General features: G+C 42.3%; 10 non-coding genes across 10 annotated transcripts; 8 read left to right on the top strand and 2 right to left on the bottom strand.

Moving 5' to 3' along the window:
* The first annotated feature begins 1167 nt into the window (after positions 1-1167).
* On the top strand, positions 1168-1242 carry Trnal-uaa (transfer RNA leucine (anticodon UAA)). The gene has a single exon. It is a non-coding gene; the product is annotated as a tRNA-Leu (tRNA).
* Positions 1243-2922: 1680 nt separating this feature from the next.
* On the top strand, positions 2923-3005 carry Trnal-uaa (transfer RNA leucine (anticodon UAA)). The gene has a single exon. It is a non-coding gene; the product is annotated as a tRNA-Leu (tRNA).
* A 2934-nt stretch (positions 3006-5939) lies between these two features.
* Positions 5940-6022, top strand: Trnal-uaa (transfer RNA leucine (anticodon UAA)). The gene has a single exon. It is a non-coding gene; the product is annotated as a tRNA-Leu (tRNA).
* A 2938-nt stretch (positions 6023-8960) lies between these two features.
* Positions 8961-9043, top strand: Trnal-uaa (transfer RNA leucine (anticodon UAA)). Its single transcript has one exon. It is a non-coding gene; the product is annotated as a tRNA-Leu (tRNA).
* Positions 9044-10494: 1451 nt separating this feature from the next.
* Positions 10495-10577, bottom strand: Trnal-caa (transfer RNA leucine (anticodon CAA)). The gene has a single exon. It is a non-coding gene; the product is annotated as a tRNA-Leu (tRNA).
* Positions 10578-11036: 459 nt separating this feature from the next.
* Trnal-uaa (transfer RNA leucine (anticodon UAA)) lies at positions 11037-11119 on the top strand. The gene has a single exon. It is a non-coding gene; the product is annotated as a tRNA-Leu (tRNA).
* Positions 11120-12598: 1479 nt separating this feature from the next.
* Positions 12599-12681, top strand: Trnal-uaa (transfer RNA leucine (anticodon UAA)). The gene has a single exon. It is a non-coding gene; the product is annotated as a tRNA-Leu (tRNA).
* A 285-nt stretch (positions 12682-12966) lies between these two features.
* Trnav-uac (transfer RNA valine (anticodon UAC)) lies at positions 12967-13041 on the top strand. Its single transcript has one exon. It is a non-coding gene; the product is annotated as a tRNA-Val (tRNA).
* A 1152-nt stretch (positions 13042-14193) lies between these two features.
* Positions 14194-14276, bottom strand: Trnal-caa (transfer RNA leucine (anticodon CAA)). Its single transcript has one exon. It is a non-coding gene; the product is annotated as a tRNA-Leu (tRNA).
* Positions 14277-18744: 4468 nt separating this feature from the next.
* Positions 18745-18827, top strand: Trnal-uaa (transfer RNA leucine (anticodon UAA)). The gene has a single exon. It is a non-coding gene; the product is annotated as a tRNA-Leu (tRNA).
* The last annotated feature ends 826 nt before the right edge of the window (positions 18828-19653 follow it).

Genomic DNA, 19653 nt, shown 5'->3' with positions numbered 1-19653 from the left:
AGTAAAACGCTAAAAGAATAAAACAACATATATGTACACACACATATATATATACACACACAAACACAGAACAAGCAGGTAAGACAGACGGGAGGACTAATAGGGAGACAGACAGAAAATAGAAAAGCCACACCCCACTAATAATTGCACAAGAAATCGCGCAGTGGGACCGAACACGAAACAACGTGGTTACAAATCAAGCTTCTTCACCACATAGCCATCGCTGTGCCTAATACATGAAAGATTACTATCACGACTTGGGTTCGAACCCACGCGGACACTTGTCCATTGGAATTAAGTCCAACGCCTTAACCACTCGGCCATCGTGCTGCTGGCGTCTTCGAACCCAGAAATAATGTACCTGTTCATGATATCCAGTCAAGCGCTAATTGTTTTAGCATCTTTCATGTCTAATGACGTGGTTAATAATTAGAGACTTCATAATCTGATTAACATGTCATTTACATATTTCTGTTTCTGGCCACAGAATCCCAGGCTCAGTCTCAATAATTTGTGCATTAGCCCCAAGCCGACCACTTATTCGAGACTGGATTTGATAGGCGGAAACTGAGAGAAGGTCGTTGTGTGTGTGTGTGTGTGTGTGTGTGTCAGCGATGATGGGGGGGGGGACAAACACAGACACAAAGACACGCATATAAATATATATACAGGACGGGCTTCCTTCAGTTTCCGTCTACCAAGGCTTTTGGTCGGCTCAAGGCTATAGTAGCCTCTAGGCTGCATGTCTGGTTTGATCTCCATAAACAGATACATTATTTCCAGAAGGTAAACCACAAGCAGCAAGATGGCCGAGTGGTTAAGGCGTTGGACTTAAGTTCCAATGGACAAGTGTCCGCGTGGGTCCGAACCCAACTCGTGCTATTTCGTTTTTATTTAATTTTTAGACATATAAACATGAGTATGTGATTAGAGAGCTCGAATTTCATCCTTGCCGATAGCAAGAGACACTAGCGCAAGGTGCCAGGCAGTGGGATTAAACCTGGAGCGATGAGGTTGGAAAGTGAGATACGTAAATGAGTTGTTAATTGGTTGAGAATTGACCACTTTATTAGACATGAAAGAATTTTAAAGCATTTCCCTCTAGGCTGCATGTCTGATTTCATCTCCATAAACAGATACATTATTTGCAGAGGCTTAAGCACAAGTAGCACGATGGCCGAGTGGTTAAGGCGTTGGACTTAAGTTCCAATGGACAAGTGCGTTCGAACCCCACTCGTGCTATTTCATTTTTATCTTACTTTTAGATATAAACAAGACTATGTGCTTAGGGAGCTCGATTTTCAACCACGTGATATCGTGTTCTGCTGCACTTCGCTGCTTCTCGTGCATGGATCTTGTACTGTAGTCCTGATCTACGAAAGTGATAGTGAGTGGGATCTGTTCTACTGAAACCCTTCAATGCTTTTATTAATCCTTAGTTTAACTCTACATCATGTTTCATTTGTTTTCGTCCAGAATGGCCATTACAGGTCTTAATACTAGAATATATATATACTCATCCATACATAGATATGGTGGTAGTTGCCTACTCCTTATGCAACGTTTGACCACATCCTGTACCTACGCCTTAGCACCATCACGGCATCTGATGTGGGTTTTTTAACCAGACAATGTTCTGAAAAGACATCCACACAGACTGCACATTCGACGTGGACCACCAAGAGCTGCAGATAAATTCTGATCTTTGTGGATCTTAAAATGTCTTTTGATGCTTCCGTTGGATTTGCAAAACTTCTGGCAGACAGTGCATTCAAAGGTCTACACGGACATAGAGACAGAATAGTTGGTGGAGGCTCGTTTTCCATGGGTTTGCAGATGAGCTTTGAGCTCAGCCAAAGCCAGGCATGGCCTGTCACAGACTGTGCACGCAAAAAGGTCATTGTCATTCACCGTCGCGATGCATTCTTCCTTGGGTCCGTTTTGAGTCTTACGTGTGTTATCCTCTCCTCTTACATGCTTTCACTCCACTCCACACTTTTCCCATACATACATACTTACATACATACATACATACATACATACATATATACATACATGCATACATATATACACATACACACAGACACACACACGCACGCACACACACACATAAACCCACACCCACACCCACACACACACATATATATATATATATGTATGCATATGCATAACAAATGAGGGGGTGTATTTCCACGTAGGAACAACTACAAAAGCTCTATCCCCTAATATTTGGACTGGTCGAGGACTATAATAGAAGATACTTGCATAAGATGCCGCGCAGTGGGAGTGAACACGAAACAACGTGGTTGCAAATCAAGCTTCTTCACCACATAGCAATTCCTGTGCCTGAAAGTAAAATATAAAAAAAGGCATTAGCAGAGTGGGGTTCGAAGCTAGGCTGACACTTGACCATTGTAACTTAAGTCCAACGCCTTAACCCCTCAGCCACCGTGCTGGTGACGGTCACTGTCCCAGAAATAATGTATCTGTTTATGAAATCCAGTCAAGAGCTAATTGTTTTAGATTCTTTCATGTCTAATGACGTGGTTAATAATTAGAGACTTCATAATCTGATTAACATGTCATTTACATATTTTTGTTTCTGGCCACAGAATCCCAGGCTCAGTCTCAATAATTTGTGCATTAGCCCCAAGCCGACCACTTATTCGTGACTGCATTTGATAGGCGGAAACTGAGAGAAGGTCGTTGTGTGTGTGTGTGTGTGTGTGTGTGTGTCAGCGATGGTGGGGGGACAAACACAGACATAAAGACACGCATATAAATATATATACAGGACGGGCTTCCTTCAGTTTCCGTCTACCAAGGCTTTTGGTCGGCTCAAGGCTATAGTAGCCTCTAGGCTGCATGTCTGGTTTGATCTCCATAAACAGATACATTATTTCCAGAAGGTAAACCACAAGCAGCACGATGGCCGAGTGGTTAAGGCGTTGGACTTAAGTTCCAATGGACAAGTGTCCGCGTGGGTTCGAACCCCACTCGTGCTATTTCGTTTTTATTTAATTTTTAGACATATAAACATGAGTATGTGATTAGAGAGCTCGATTTTCATCGTTGCCGATAGCAAGAGACACTAGCGCAAGGTGCCAGGCAGTGGGACTAAACCTGGAGCGATGAGGTTGGAAAGTGAGATACGTAAATGAGTTGTTAATTGGTTGAGAATTGACCACTTTATTAGACATGAAAGAATTTTAAAGCATTTCCCTCCAGGCTGCATGTCTGATTTCATCTCCATAAACAGATACATTATTTCCAGACGCTTAAGCACAAGCAGCGCGATGGACGAGTGGTTAAGGCGTTGGACTTAAGTACCAATGGACAAGTGGGTTCGAACCCCACTCGTGCTATTTCCTTTTTATTTTACTTTTAGATATAAACAAGACTATGTGCTTAGGGAGCTCGATTTTCAACCACGTGGTATCGTGTTCTGCTGCAGTTCGCTGCTTCTTGTGCATGGATCTTGTACAGTAGTCCTGATCTACGAAAGTGATAGTGAGGGGGATCTGTTCTACTGAAACCCTTCAATGCTTTTATTAATCCTTAGTTTAACTCTACATCATGTTTCATTTGTTTTCGTCCAGAATGGCCATTACAGGTCTTAATACTAGAATATATATATACTCATCCATACATAGATATGGTGGTAGTTGTCTACTCCTTATGCAACGTTTGACCACATCCTGTACCTACGCCTTAGCACCATCACGGCATCTGATGTGGGTTTTTTAACCAGACAATGTTCTGAAAAGACATCCACACAGACTGCACATCCGACGTGGACCACCAAGAGCTGCAGATAAATTCTGATCTTTGTGGATCTTAAAATGTCTTTTGATGCTTCCGTTGGATTTGCAAAACTTCTGGCAGACACTGCATTCAAAGGTCTACACGGACATAGAGACAGAATAGTTGGTGGAGGCTCGTTTTCCATGGGTTTGCAGATGAGCTTTGAGTTCAGCCAAAGCCAGGCATGGCCTGTCACAGACTGTGCACGCAAAAAGGTCATTGTCATTCACCGTCGCGATGCATTCTTCCTTGGGTCTGTTTTGAGTCTTACGTGTGTTATCCTCTCCTCTTACATGCTTTCACTCAACTCCACACTTTTCCCATACATACATACTTACATACATACATACATACATACATACATACATACATACATATATACATACATGCATACATATATTCCAGAAGGTAAAGCACAAGCAGCACGATGGCTGAGTGGTTAAGGCGTTGGACTTAAGTTTCAATGGTCAAGTGTCCGCGTGGTTTCGAACCCCACTCGTCCTATTTCCTTTTTATTTTACTTTTAGATATAAACAAGACTATGTGCTTAGGTAGCTCGATTTTCAACCACGTGGTATCGTGTTCTGCTGCACTTCCCTGCTTCTCGTGCATGGATCTTGTACTGTAGTCATGGATCTACGAAAGTGATAGTTTAACTCTACATCATGTTTCATTTGTTTTCGTCCAGAATGGCCATTACAGGTCTTAATACTAGAATATATATATACTCATCCATACATAGATATGGTGGTAGTTGTCTACTCCTTATGCAACGTTTGACCACATCCTGTACCTACGCCTTAGCACCATCACGGCATCTGATGTGGGTTTTTTAACCAGACAATGTTCTGAAAGGACATCCACACAGACTGCACATCCGACGTGGACCACCAAGAGCTGCAGATAAAAATCTGATCTTTGTGGATCTTAAAATGTCTTTTGATGCTTCCGTTGGATTTGCAAAACTTCTGGCAGACACTGCATTCAAAGGTCTACACGGACATAGAGACAGAATAGTTGGTGGAGGCTCGTTTTCCATGGGTTTGCAGATGAGCTTTGAGCTCAGCCAAAGCCAGGCATGGCCTGTCACAGACTGTGCACGCAAAAAGGTCATTGTCATTCACCGTCGCGATGCATTCTTCCTTGGGTCTGTTTTTAGTCTTACGTGTGTTATCCTCTCCTCTTACATGCTTTCACTCCACTCCACACTTTTCCCATACATACATACTTACATACATACATACATACATACATACATATATACATACATGCATACATATATACACATACACACAGACACACACACGCACGCACACACACACATAAACCCACACCCACACCCACACACACACATATATATATATATATGTATGCATATGCATAACAAATGAGGGGGTGTATTTCCACGTAGGAACAACTACAAAAGCTCTATCCCCTAATATTTGGACTGGTCGAGGACTATAATAGAAGATACTTGCATAAGATGCCGCGCAGTGGGAGTGAACACGAAACAACGTGGTTGCAAATCAAGCTTCTTCACCACATAGCAATTCCTGTGCCTGAAAGTAAAATATAAAAAAAGGCATTAGCAGAGTGGGGTTCGAAGCTAGGCTGACACTTGACCATTGTAACTTAAGTCCAACGCCTTAACCCCTCAGCCACCGTGCTGGTGACGGTCACTGTCCCAGAAATAATGTATCTGTTTATGAAATCCAGTCAAGAGCTAATTGTTTTAGATTCTTTCATGTCTAATGACGTGGTTAATAATTAGAGACTTCATAATCTGATTAACATGTCATTTACATATTTCTGTTTCTGGCCACAGAATCCCAGGCTCAGTCTCAATAATTTGTGCATTAGCCCCAAGCCGACCACTTATTCGTGACTGCATTTGATAGGCGGAAACTGAGAGAAGGTCGTTGTGTGTGTGTGTGTGTGTGTGTGTGTGTCAGTGATGGTGGGGGGACAAACACAGACATAAAGACACGCATATAAATATATATACAGGACGGGCTTCCTTCAGTTTCCGTCTACCAAGGCTTTTGGTCGGCTCAAGGCTATAGTAGCCTCTAGGCTGCATGTCTGGTTTGATCTCCATAAACAGATACATTATTTCCAGAAGGTAAACCACAAGCAGCACGATGGTCGAGTGGTTAAGGCGTTGGACTTAAGTTCCAATGGACAAGTGTCCGCGTGGGTTCGAACCCCACTCGTGCTATTTCGTTTTTATTTAATTTTTAGACATATAAACATGAGTATGTGATTAGAGAGCTCGATTTTCATCGTTGCCGATAGCAAGAGACACTAGCGCAAGGTGCCAGGCAGTGGGACTAAACCTGGAGCCATGAGGTTGGAAAGTGAGATACGTAAATGAGTTGTTAATTGGTTGAGAATTGACCACTTTATTAGACATGAAAGAATTTTAAAGCATTTCCCTCCAGGCTGCATGTCTGATTTCATCTCCATAAACAGATACATTATTTCCAGACGCTTAAGCACAAGCAGCACGATGGACGAGTGGTTAAGGCGTTGGACTTAAGTACCAATGGACAAGTGGGTTCGAACCCCACTCGTGCTATTTCCTTTTTATTTTACTTTTAGATATAAACAAGACTATGTGCTTAGGGAGCTCGATTTTCAACCACGTGGTATCGTGTTCTGCTGCAGTTCGCTGCTTCTTGTGCATGGATCTTGTACAGTAGTCCTGATCTACGAAAGTGATAGTGAGGGGGATCTGTTCTACTGAAACCCTTCAAAGCTTTTATTAATCCTTAGTTTAACTCTACATCATGTTTCATTTGTTTTCGTCCAGAATGGCCATTACAGGTCTTAATACTAGAATATATATATACTCATCCATACATAGATATGGTGGTAGTTGTCTACTCCTTATGCAACGTTTGACCACATCCTGTACCTACGCCTTAGCACCATCACGGCATCTGATGTGGGTTTTTTAACCAGACAATGTTCTGAAAAGACATCCACACAGACTGCACATCCGACGTGGACCACCAAGAGCTGCAGATAAATTCTGATCTTTGTGGATCTTAAAATGTCTTTTGATGCTTCCGTTGGATTTGCAAAACTTCTGGCAGACACTGCATTCAAAGGTCTACACGGACATAGAGACAGAATAGTTGGTGGAGGCTCGTTTTCCATGGGTTTGCAGATGAGCTTTGAGTTCAGCCAAAGCCAGGCATGGCCTGTCACAGACTGTGCACGCAAAAAGGTCATTGTCATTCACCGTCGCGATGCATTCTTCCTTGGGTCTGTTTTGAGTCTTACGTGTGTTATCCTCTCCTCTTACATGCTTTCACTCAACTCCACACTTTTCCCATACATACATACTTACATACATACATACATACATACATACATACATACATACATATATACATACATGCATACATATATTCCAGAAGGTAAAGCACAAGCAGCACGATGGCCGAGTGGTTAAGGCGTTGGACTTAAGTTTCAATGGTCAAGAGTCCGCGTGGTTTCGAACCCCACTCGTCCTATTTCCTTTTTATTTTACTTTTAGATATAAACAAGACTATGTGCTTAGGTAGCTCGATTTTCAACCACGTGGTATCGTGTTCTGCTGCACTTCCCTGCTTCTCGTGCATGGATCTTGTACTGTAGTCATGGATCTACGAAAGTGATAGTTTAACTCTACATCATGTTTCATTTGTTTTCGTCCAGAATGGCCATTACAGGTCTTAATACTAGAATATATATATACTCATCCATACATAGATATGGTGGTAGTTGTCTACTCCTTATGCAACGTTTGACCACATCCTGTACCTACGCCTTAGCACCATCACGGCATCTGATGTGGGTTTTTTAACCAGACAATGTTCTGAAAGGACATCCACACAGACTGCACATCCGACGTGGACCACCAAGAGCTGCAGATAAAAATCTGATCTTTGTGGATCTTAAAATGTCTTTTGATGCTTCCGTTGGATTTGCAAAACTTCTGGCAGACACTGCATTCAAAGGTCTACACGGACATAGAGACAGAATAGTTGGTGGAGGCTCGTTTTCCATGGGTTTGCAGATGAGCTTTGAGCTCAGCCAAAGCCAGGCATGGCCTGTCACAGACTGTGCACGCAAAAAGGTCATTGTCATTCACCGTCGCGATGCATTCTTCCTTGGGTCTGTTTTTAGTCTTACGTGTGTTATCCTCTCCTCTTACATGCTTTCACTCCACTCCACACTTTTCCCATACATACATACTTACATACATACATACATACATACATACATATATACATACATGCATACATATATACACATACACACAGACACACACACGCACGCACACACACACATAAACCCACACCCACACCCACACACACACATATATATATATATATGTATGCATATGCATAACAAATGAGGGGGTGTATTTCCACGTAGGAACAACTATAAAAGCTCTATCCCCTAATATTTGGACTGGTCGAGGACTATAATAGAAGATACTTGCATAAGATGCCGCGCAGTGGGAGTGAACACGAAACAACGTGGTTGCAAATCAAGCTTCTTCACCACATAGCAATTCCTGTGCCTGAAAGTAAAATATAAAAAAAGGCATTAGCAGAGTGGGGTTCGAAGCTAGGCTGACACTTGACCATTGTAACTTAAGTCCAACGCCTTAACCCCTCAGCCACCGTGCTGGTGACGGTCACTGTCCCAGAAATAATGTATCTGTTTATGAAATCCAGTCAAGAGCTAATTGTTTTAGATTCTTTCATGTCTAATGACGTGGTTAATAATTAGAGACTTCATAATCTGATTAACATGTCATTTACATATTTCTGTTTCTGGCCACAGAATCCCAGGCTCAGTCTCAATAATTTGTGCATTAGCCCCAAGCCGACCACTTATTCGTGACTGCATTTGATAGGCGGAAACTGAGAGAAGGTCGTTGTGTGTGTGTGTGTGTGTGTGTGTGTGTGTGTCAGCGATGGTGGGGGGACAAACACAGACATAAAGACACGCATATAAATATATATACAGGACGGGCTTCCTTCAGTTTCCGTCTACCAAGGCTTTTGGTCGGCTCAAGGCTATAGTAGCCTCTAGGCTGCATGTCTGGTTTGATCTCCATAAACAGATACATTATTTCCAGAAGGTAAACCACAAGCAGCACGATGGCCGAGTGGTTAAGGCGTTGGACTTAAGTTCCAATGGACAAGTGTCCGCGTGGGTTCGAACCCCACTCGTGCTATTTCGTTTTTATTTAATTTTTAGACATATAAACATGAGTATGTGATTAGAGAGCTCGATTTTCATCGTTGCCGATAGGAAGAGACACTAGCGCAAGGTGCCAGGCAGTGGGACTAAACCTGGAGCCATGAGGTTGGAAAGTGAGATACGTAAATGAGTTGTTAATTGGTTGAGAATTGACCACTTTATTAGACATGAAAGAATTTTAAAGCATTTCCCTCCAGGCTGCATGTCTGATTTCATCTCCATAAACAGATACATTATTTCCAGAGGCTTAAGCACAAGCAGCACGATGGACGAGTGGTTAAGGCGTTGGACTTAAGTACCAATGGACAAGTGGGTTCGAACCCCACTCGTGCTATTTCCTTTTAATTTTACTTTTAGATATAAACAAGACTATGTGCTTAGGGAGCTCGATTTTCAACCACGTGGTATCGTGTTCTGCTGCAGTTCGCTGCTTCTTGTGCATGGATCTTGTACTGTAGTCCTGATCTACGAAAGTGATAGTGAGGGGGATCTGTTCTACTGAAACCCTTCAATGCTTTTATTAATCCTTAGTTTAACTCTACATCATGTTTCATTTGTTTTCGTCCAGAATGGCCATTACAGGTCTTAATACGAGAATATATATATACTCATCCATACATAGATATGGTGGTAGTTGTCTACTCCTTATGCAACGTTTGACCACATCCTGTACCTACGCCTTAGCACCATCACGGCATCTGATGTGGGTTTTTTAACCAGACAATGTTCTGAAAGGACATCCACACAGACTGCACATCCGACGTGGACCACCAAGAGCTGCAGATAAATTCTGATCTTTGTGGATCTTAAAATGTCTTTTGATGCTTCCGTTGGATTTGCAAAATTTCTGGCAGACACTGCATTGAAATGTCTACACGGACATAGAGACAGAATAGTTGGTGGAGGCTCGTTTTCCATGGGTTTGCAGATGAGCTTTGAGCTCAGCCAAAGCCAGGCATGGCCTGTCACAGACTGTGCACGCAAAAAGGTCATTGTCGTTCACCGTCGCGATGCATTCTTCCTTGGGTCTGTTTTGAGTCTTACGTGTGTTATCCTCTCCTCTTACATGCTTTCACTCCACTCCACACTTTTCCCATACATACATACTTACATATATACATACATACATATATACATACATGCATACATGTATACACATACACACAGACACACACACGCCCCCCCCCCCCCCACATATATATATATATGTATGCATATGCATAACAAATGAGGTGGTGTATTTCCACGTAGGAACAACTACAAAAGCTCTATCCCTAATATTTGGACTGGTCGAGGACTGTAATAGAGGATACTTACATAAGATGCCGCGCAGTGGGAGTGAACACGAAACAACGTGGTTGAAAATCAAGCTTCTTCACCACATAGCAATCCCTGTGCCTGAAAGTAAAATATAAAAAATGACGTTAGCACGAGTGGGGTTCGAACCCACGCGGACACTTGTCCATTGGAACTTGAGTCCAACGCCTTAACCCCTCGGCCATCGTGCTGATGACGTTCACTGTCCCAGAAATAATGTATCTGTTTATGAAATCCAGTCAAGAGCTAATTGTTTTAGATTCTTTCATGTCTAATGACGTGGTTAATAATTAGAGACTTCATAATCTGATTAACATGTCATTTACATATTTCTGTTTCTGGCCACAGAATCCCAGGCTCAGTCTCAATAATTTGTGCATTAGCCCCAAGCCGACCACTTATTCGTGACTGGATTTGATAGGTGGAGACTGAGAGAAGGTTGTTGTGTGTGTTTGTGTGTGTGTCAGCGATGGTGGGGGGACAAACACAGACACAAAGACACGCATATAAATATATATACAGGACGGGCTTCCTTCAGTTTCCGTCTACCAAGGCTTTTTGTCGGCTCAAGGCTATAGTAGCCTCTAGGCTGCATGTCTGGTTTGATCTCCATAAACAGATACATTATTTCCAGAAGATAAACCACAAGCAGCACGATGGCCGAGTGGTTAAGGCGTTGGACTTAAGTTCCAATGGACAAGTGTCCGCGTGGGTTCGAACCCCACTCGTGCTATTTCGTTATTATTTTATTTCTAGACATACACATGACTATGTGATTAGCGAGCTCGATTTTCATCCTCGTGGTGTCGTGTTCAGTTGCACTCCGCTGCTTCTGACAAAAACAGACACAAAGACTCACACACACATACACACGCACACACACACACACATATATATATATATATATATACACGACAGGCTTCTTTAAGTTTCCGTCTACCAAGGCTTTGGTCGGCTTGAGGCTTTAGTAGAATACATTTGCCGAAGTTACCACGGAATAGGACTGAACCCAGATCCGAGTGGTTTGAGAGTGGCTGAGTACCCCTGGAGAGCTTATTATTGGCTTCAAATTTTGAAACAAAGCCAGACATTTCTGTGGAGGGATTTAGTCGATCACATCGACCCCGGTACTCAACTGGTATTCATTTTATGGACGCCGAAATGATAAAAGGCAGTGTCGACCTCGGCGAAATTTGAACTCAGAATGTCGAGTCGGACGAAATGCCATGGTATATATATAGGTATATATTTATGTATATCTGTTCTTGTACCTCCCCATCGTCGCTTGACAACCGATTATGGTGTGTTTGGCGAAAGAGAACGATGGAATAAGTGCTAGGCTTATAATTTCTTCGACTAATCCCTTTTAAGGCGGTGCTCCAGTATGACGGCAATCAAATGACTGAAACAAGTAAAACGCTAAAAGAATAAAACAACATATATGTACACACACATATATATATACACACACAAACACAGAACAAGCAGGTAAGACAGACGTGAGGACTAATAGGGAGACAGACAGAAAATAGAAAAGTCCCACCCCACTAATACTTGCACAAGAAATCGCGCTGTGGGACCGAACACGAAACAACGTGGTTACAAATCAAGCTTTCTCACCACATAGCCATCGTTGTGCCTAATACATAAAAGATTACTAACACGAGTGGGGTTCGGACCCACGCGGACACTTGTCCATTGGAAATTAAGTCGAACGCCGTAACTACTCGGCCATCGTTCTGCTGGAGTCTTCGAACCCAGAAATAATGTACCTGTTCATGATATCCAGTCAAACGCTAATTGTTTTAGAATCTTTCATGTTTAATGACGTGGTTAATAATTAGAGACTTCATAATCTGATTAACATGTCATTTACATATTTCTGTTTCTGGCCACAGAATCCCAGGCTCAGTCTCAATAATTTGTGCATTAGCCCCAAGCCGACCACTTATTCGTGACTGGATTTGATAGGCGGAAACTGAGAGAAGGTCGTTGTGTGTGTGTGTGTGTGTGTGTGTGTGTGTGTCAGCGATGGTGGGGGGACAAACACAGACACAAAGACACGCATATAAATATATATACAGGACGGGCTTCCTTCAGTTTCCGTCTACCAAGGCTTTTGGTCGGCTCAAGGCTATAGTAGCCTCTAGGCTGCATGTCTGGTTTGATCTCCATAAACAGATACATTATTTCCAGAAGATAAACCACAAGCAGCATGATGGCCGAGTGGTTAAGGCGTTGGACTTAAGTTCCAATGGACATGTTTCCGCGTGGGTTCGAACCCCACACGTGATATTTTGTACTTATTAAATTTTTAGACATATAAACATGAGTATGTGATTAGAGAGCTCGATTTTCATCCTTGCCGATAGCAAGAGACACTAGCGCAAGGTACCAGGCAGTGGGACTAAACCTGGAGCCATGAGGTTGGAAAGTGAGATACGTAAATGAGTTGTTAATTGGTTGAGAATTGACCACTTTATTAGACATGAAAGAATTTTAAAGCATTTCCCTCTAGGCTGCATGTCTGAGTTCATCTCCATAAACAGATACATTATTTCCAGAGGTTTAAGCACAAGCAGCACGATGGCCGAGTGGTTAAGGCGTTGGACTTACGTTCCAATGGACAAGTGGGTTCGAACTCCACTCGTGCTATTTCCTTTTTATTTTACTTTTAGATATAAACAAGACTATGTGCTTAGGGAGCTCGATTTTCAACCACGTGGTATCGTGTTCTGCTGCACTTCGCTGCTTCTTGTGCATGGATCTTGTACTGTAGTCATGGATCTACGAAAGTGATAGTGAGGGGGATCTGTTCTACTGAAACTCTTCAATGCTTTTATTAATCCTTAGTTTAACTCTACATCATGTTTCATTTGTTTTCGTCGAGAATGGCCATTACAGGTCTTAATACTAGAATATATATATCCTCATCCATACATAGATATGGTGGTAGTTGTCTACTCCTTATGCAACGTTTGACTACCTCCTGTACCTACGCCTTAGCACCATCACGGAATCTGATGTGGGTTTTTTAACCAGACAACGTTCTGAAAAGACATCCACGCAGACTGCACATCCGACGTGGACCACCAAGAGCTGCAGATAAATTCTGATCTTTGTGGATCTTAAGATGTCTTTTGATGCTTCCGTTGGATTTGCAAAACTTCTGGCAGACACTGCATTCAAAGGTCTACACGGACATAGAGACAGAATAGTTGGTGGAGGCTCGTTTTCCATGGGTTTGCAGATGAGCTTTGAGCTCAGCCAAAGCCAGGCATGGCCTGTCACAGACTGTGCACGCAAAAAGGTCATTGTCATTCACCGTCGCGATGCATTCTTCCTTGGGTCTGTTTTGAGTCTTGCGTGTGTTATCCTCTCCTCTTACATGCTTTCACTCCACTCCACACTTTTCCCATACATACATACTTACATACATACATACATACATACATACGTATATACATACATGCATACATATATACACATACACACAGACACACACACGCACGCACACACACACATACACCCACACCCACACCCACACACACACACGTATATATATATATATATATATATATATATATATGTATGCATATGCATAACAAATGAGGGGGTGTATTTCCACGTAGGAACAACTACAAACGCTCTATCCCCTAATATTTGGACTGGTCGAGGACTATAATAGAAGATACTTGCAAAAGATGCCGCGCAGTGGGAGTGAACACGAAACAACGTGGTTGCAAATCAAGCTTCTTCACCACATAGCAATCCCAGTGCCTGAAAGTAAAATATAAAAAAAGACATTAGCACGAGTGGGGTTCGAACCCATGCGGGCACTTGTCCATTGGAACTTGAGTCCAACGCCTTAACCCCTCGGCCATCGTGCTGCTGACGTTCACTGTCCCAGAAATAATGTATCTGTTTATGAAATCCAGTCAAGAGCTAATTGTTTTAGATTCTTTCATGTCTAATGACGTGGTTAATAATTAGAGACTTCATAATCTGATTAACATGTCATTTACATATTTCTGTTTCTGGCCACAGAATCCCAGGCTCAGTCTCAATAATTTGTGCCTTTGATAGGTGGAAACTGAGAGAAGGTCGTTGTGTGTGTGTGTGTGTGTGTCAGCGATGGTGGGGAGACAAACACAGACACAAAGACACGCATATAAATATATATACAGGACGGGCTTCCTTCGAATCCCACTCGTGCTATTTCGTTTTTATTTTATTTCTAGACATACACATGAGTATGTGATTAGCGAGCTCGATTTTCATCCGCGTGGTGTCGGGTTCAGTTACACTCTGCTGCTTCTGACAAAAACAGACACAAAGACTCACACACACATACACACGCACACACACATATATATATATATATATATATATATATACACGACAGGCTTCTTTAAGTTTCCGTCTACCAAGTCTTTGGTCGGCTTGAGGCTTTAGTAGAAGACATTTGCCGAAGTTACCACGGAATAGGACTGAACCCAGATCTGAGTGGTTTGAGAGTGGCTGAGTACCCCTGGAGAGCTTATTATTGGCTTCAAATTTTGAAACAAAGCCAAACATTGCGGTGGAGGGATTTAGTCGATCACATCGACCCCGGTACTCAACTGGTATTCATTTTATGGACGCCGAAATGATAAAAGGCAGTGTCGACCTCGGCGAAATTTGAACTCAGAATGTCGAGTCGGACGAAATTCCATGGTATATATATAGGTATATATTTATGTATATCTGTTCTTGTTCCTCCCCATCGTCGCTTGACAACCGATTATGGTGTGTTTGGCGAAAGAGAACGATGGAATAAGTGCTAGGCTTATAATTTCTTCGACTAATCCCTTTTAAGGCGGTGCTCCAGTATGACAGCAGTCAAATGACTGAGACAAGTAAAACGCTAAAAGAATAAAACAACATATATGTACACACACATATATATCTATATATACACACACAAACACAGAACAAGCAGGTAAGACAGACGGGAGGACTAATAGGGAGACAGACAGAAAATAGAAAAGCCCCACCCCATTAATATTTGCAAAAGATATCGCGCAGTGGGACCGAACACGAAACAACGTGGCTGCAAATCAAGCTTCTTCACCACATAGCCATCGCTGTGCCTAATACATGAAAGATTACTATCACGATTTGGGTTCGAACCCACGCGGACACTTGTCCATTGGAAATTAAGTCGAACGCCGTAACTACTCGGCCATCGTTCTGCTGGAGTCTTCGAACCCAGAAATAATGTACCTGCTCATGATATCCAGTCAAGCGCTAATTGTTTTAGAATGTTTCATGTCTAATGACGTGGTTAATAATTAGAGACTTCATAATCTGATTAACATGTCATTTACATATTTCTGTTTCTGGCCACAGAATCCCAGGCTCAGTCTCAATAATTTGTGTATTAGCCCCAAGCCGACCACTTATTCGTGACTGGATTTGATAGGCGGAAACTGAGAGAAGGTCGTTGTGTGTGTGTGTGTGTGTGTGTGTGTGTGTGTCAGCGATGGTGGGGGGACAAACACAGACACAAAGACACGCATATAAATATATATACAGGACGGGCTTCCTTCAGTTTCTGTCTACCAAGGCTTTTGGTCGGCTCAAGGCTATAGTAGCCTCTAGGCTGCATGTCTGGTTTGATCTCCAAAAACAGATACATTATTTCCAGAAGGTAAAGCACAAGCAGCACGATGGCCGAGTGGTTAAGGCGTTGGACTTAAGTGTCAATGGACAAGTGTCTGCGTGGTTTCGAACCCCACTCGTCCTATTTCCTTTTTATTTTACTTTTAGATATAAACAAGACTATGTGCTTAGGTAGCACGATTTTCAACCACGTGGTATCGTGTTCTGCTGCACTTCCCTGCTTCTCGTGCATGGATCTTGTACAGTAGTCCTGATCTACGAAAGTGATAGTGAGGGGGATCTGTTCTACTGAAACCCTTCAATGCTTTTATTAATCCTTAGTTTAACTCTACATCATGTTTCATTTGTTTTCGTCCAGAATGGCCATTACAGGTCTTAATACTAGAATATATATATACTCATCCATACATAGATATGGTGGTAGTTGTCTACTCCTTATGCAACGTTTGACCACATCCTGTACCTACGCCTTAGCACCATCACGGCATCTGATGTGGGTTTTTTAACCAGACAATGTTCTGAAAAGACATCCACACAGACTGCACATCCGACGTGGACCACCAAGAGCTGCAGATAAATTCTGATCTTTGTGGATCTTAAAATGTCTTTTGATGCTTCCGTTGGATTTGCAAAACTTCTGGCAGACACTGCATTCAAAGGTCTACACGGACATAGAGACAGAATAGTTGGTGGAGGCTCGTTTTCCATGGGTTTGCAGATGAGCTTTGAGTTCAGCCAAAGCCAGGCATGGCCTGTCACAGACTGTGCACGCAAAAAGGTCATTGTCATTCACCGTCGCGATGCATTATTCCTTGGGTCTGTTTTGAGTCTTACGTGTGTTATCCTCTCCTCTTACATGCTTTCACTCAACTCCACACTTTTCCCATACATACATACTTACATACATACATACATACATACATACATACATACATATATACATACATGCATACATATATTCCAGAAGGTAAAGCACAAGCAGCACGATGGCTGAGTGGTTAAGGCGTTGGACTTAAGTTTCAATGGTCAAGTGTCCGCGTGGTTTCGAACCCCACTCGTCCTATTTCCTTTTTATTTTACTTTTAGATATAAACAAGACTATGTGCTTAGGTAGCTCGATTTTCAACCACGTGGTATCGTGTTCTGCTGCACTTCCCTGCTTCTCGTGCATGGATCTTGTACTGTAGTCATGGATCTACGAAAGTGATAGTTTAACTCTACATCATGTTTCATTTGTTTTCGTCCAGAATGGCCATTACAGGTCTTAATACTAGAATATATATATACTCATCCATACATAGATATGGTGGTAGTTGTCTACTCCTTATGCAACGTTTGACCACATCCTGTACCTACGCCTTAGCACCATCACGGCATCTGATGTGGGTTTTTTAACCAGACAATGTTCTGAAAGGACATCCACACAGACTGCACATCCGACGTGGACCACCAAGAGCTGCAGATAAAAATCTGATCTTTGTGGATCTTAAAATGTCTTTTGATGCTTCCGTTGGATTTGCAAAACTTCTGGCAGACACTGCATTCAAAGGTCTACACGGACATAGAGACAGAATAGTTGGTGGAGGCTCGTTTTCCATGGGTTTGCAGATGAGCTTTGAGCTCAGCCAAAGCCAGGCATGGCCTGTCACAGACTGTGCACGCAAAAAGGTCATTGTCATTCACCGTCGCGATGCATTCTTCCTTGGGTCTGTTTTTAGTCTTACGTGTGTTATCCTCTCCTCTTACATGCTTTCACTCCACTCCACACTTTTCCCATACATACATACTTACATACATACATACATACATACATACATATATACATACATGCATACATATATACACATACACACAGACACACACACGCACGCACACACACACATAAACCCACACCCACACCCACACACACACATATATATATATATATGTATGCATATGCATAACAAATGAGGGGGTGTATTTCCACGTAGGAACAACTACAAAAGCTCTATCCCCTAATATTTGGACTGGTCGAGGACTATAATAGAAGATACTTGCATAAGATGCCGCGCAGTGGGAGTGAACACGAAACAACGTGGTTGCAAATCAAGCTTCTTCACCACATAGCAATTCCTGTGCCTGAAAGTAAAATATAAAAAAAGGCATTAGCAGAGTGGGGTTCGAAGCTAGGCTGACACTTGACCATTGTAACTTAAGTCCAACGCCTTAACCCCTCAGCCACCGTGCTGGTGACGGTCACTGTCCCAGAAATAATGTATCTGTTTATGAAATCCAGTCAAGAGCTAATTGTTTTAGATTCTTTCATGTCTAATGACGTGGTTAATAATTAGAGACTTCATAATCTGATTAACATGTCATTTACATATTTCTGTTTCTGGCCACAGAATCCCAGGCTCAGTCTCAATAATTTGTGCATTAGCCCCAAGCCGACCACTTATTCGTGACTGCATTTGATAGGCGGAAACTGAGAGAAGGTCGTTGTGTGTGTGTGTGTGTGTGTGTGTGTGTCAGTGATGGTGGGGGGACAAACACAGACATAAAGACACGCATATAAATATATATACAGGACGGGCTTCCTTCAGTTTCCGTCTACCAAGGCTTTTGGTCGGCTCAAGGCTATAGTAGCCTCTAGGCTGCATGTCTGGTTTGATCTCCATAAACAGATACATTATTTCCAGAAGGTAAACCACAAGCAGCACGATGGCCGAGTGGTTAAGGCGTTGGACTTAAGTTCCAATGGACAAGTGTCCGCGTGGGTTCGAACCCCACTCGTGCTATTTCGTTTTTATTTAATTTTTAGACATATAAACATGAGTATGTGATTAGAGAGCTCGATTTTCATCGTTGCCGATAGCAAGAGACACTAGCGCAAGGTGCCAGGCAGTGGGACTAAACCTGGAGCCATGAGGTTGGAAAGTGAGATACGTAAATGAGTTGTTAATTGGTTGAGAATTGACCACTTTATTAGACATGAAAGAATTTTAAAGCATTTCCCTCCAGGCTGCATGTCTGATTTCATCTCCATAAACAGATACATTATTTCCAGACGCTTAAGCACAAGCAGCACGATGGACGAGTGGTTAAGGCGTTGGACATAAGTACCAATGGACAAGTGGGTTCGAACCCCACTCGTGCTATTTCCTTTTTATTTTACTTTTAGATATAAACAAGACTATGTGCTTAGGGAGCTCGATTTTCAACCACGTGGTATCGTGTTCTGCTGCAGTTCGCTGCTTCTTGTGCATGGATCTTGTACAGTAGTCCTGATCTACGAAAGTGATAGTGAGGGGGATCTGTTCTACTGAAACCCTTCAAAGCTTTTATTAATCCTTAGTTTAACTCTACATCATGTTTCATTTGTTTTCGTCCAGAATGGCCATTACAGGTCTTAATACTAGAATATATATATACTCATCCATACATAGATATGGTGGTAGTTGTCTACTCCTTATGCAACGTTTGACCACATCCTGTACCTACGCCTTAGCACCATCACGGCATCTGATGTGGGTTTTTTAACCAGACAATGTTCTGAAAAGACATCCACACAGACTGCACATCCGACGTGGACCACCAAGAGCTGCAGATAAATTCTGATCTTTG

This window comes from Octopus bimaculoides, chromosome 4 (assembly GCF_046866305.1).
Source record: "Octopus bimaculoides isolate indiv1 chromosome 4, ASM4686630v1, whole genome shotgun sequence".
In the NCBI taxonomy this organism is placed as follows: Eukaryota; Metazoa; Mollusca; class Cephalopoda; order Octopoda; family Octopodidae; genus Octopus; species Octopus bimaculoides.
The sequence above is the reverse complement of the archived record's forward strand: the minus strand, read 5'-3'. Positions and strand labels throughout refer to the sequence as shown.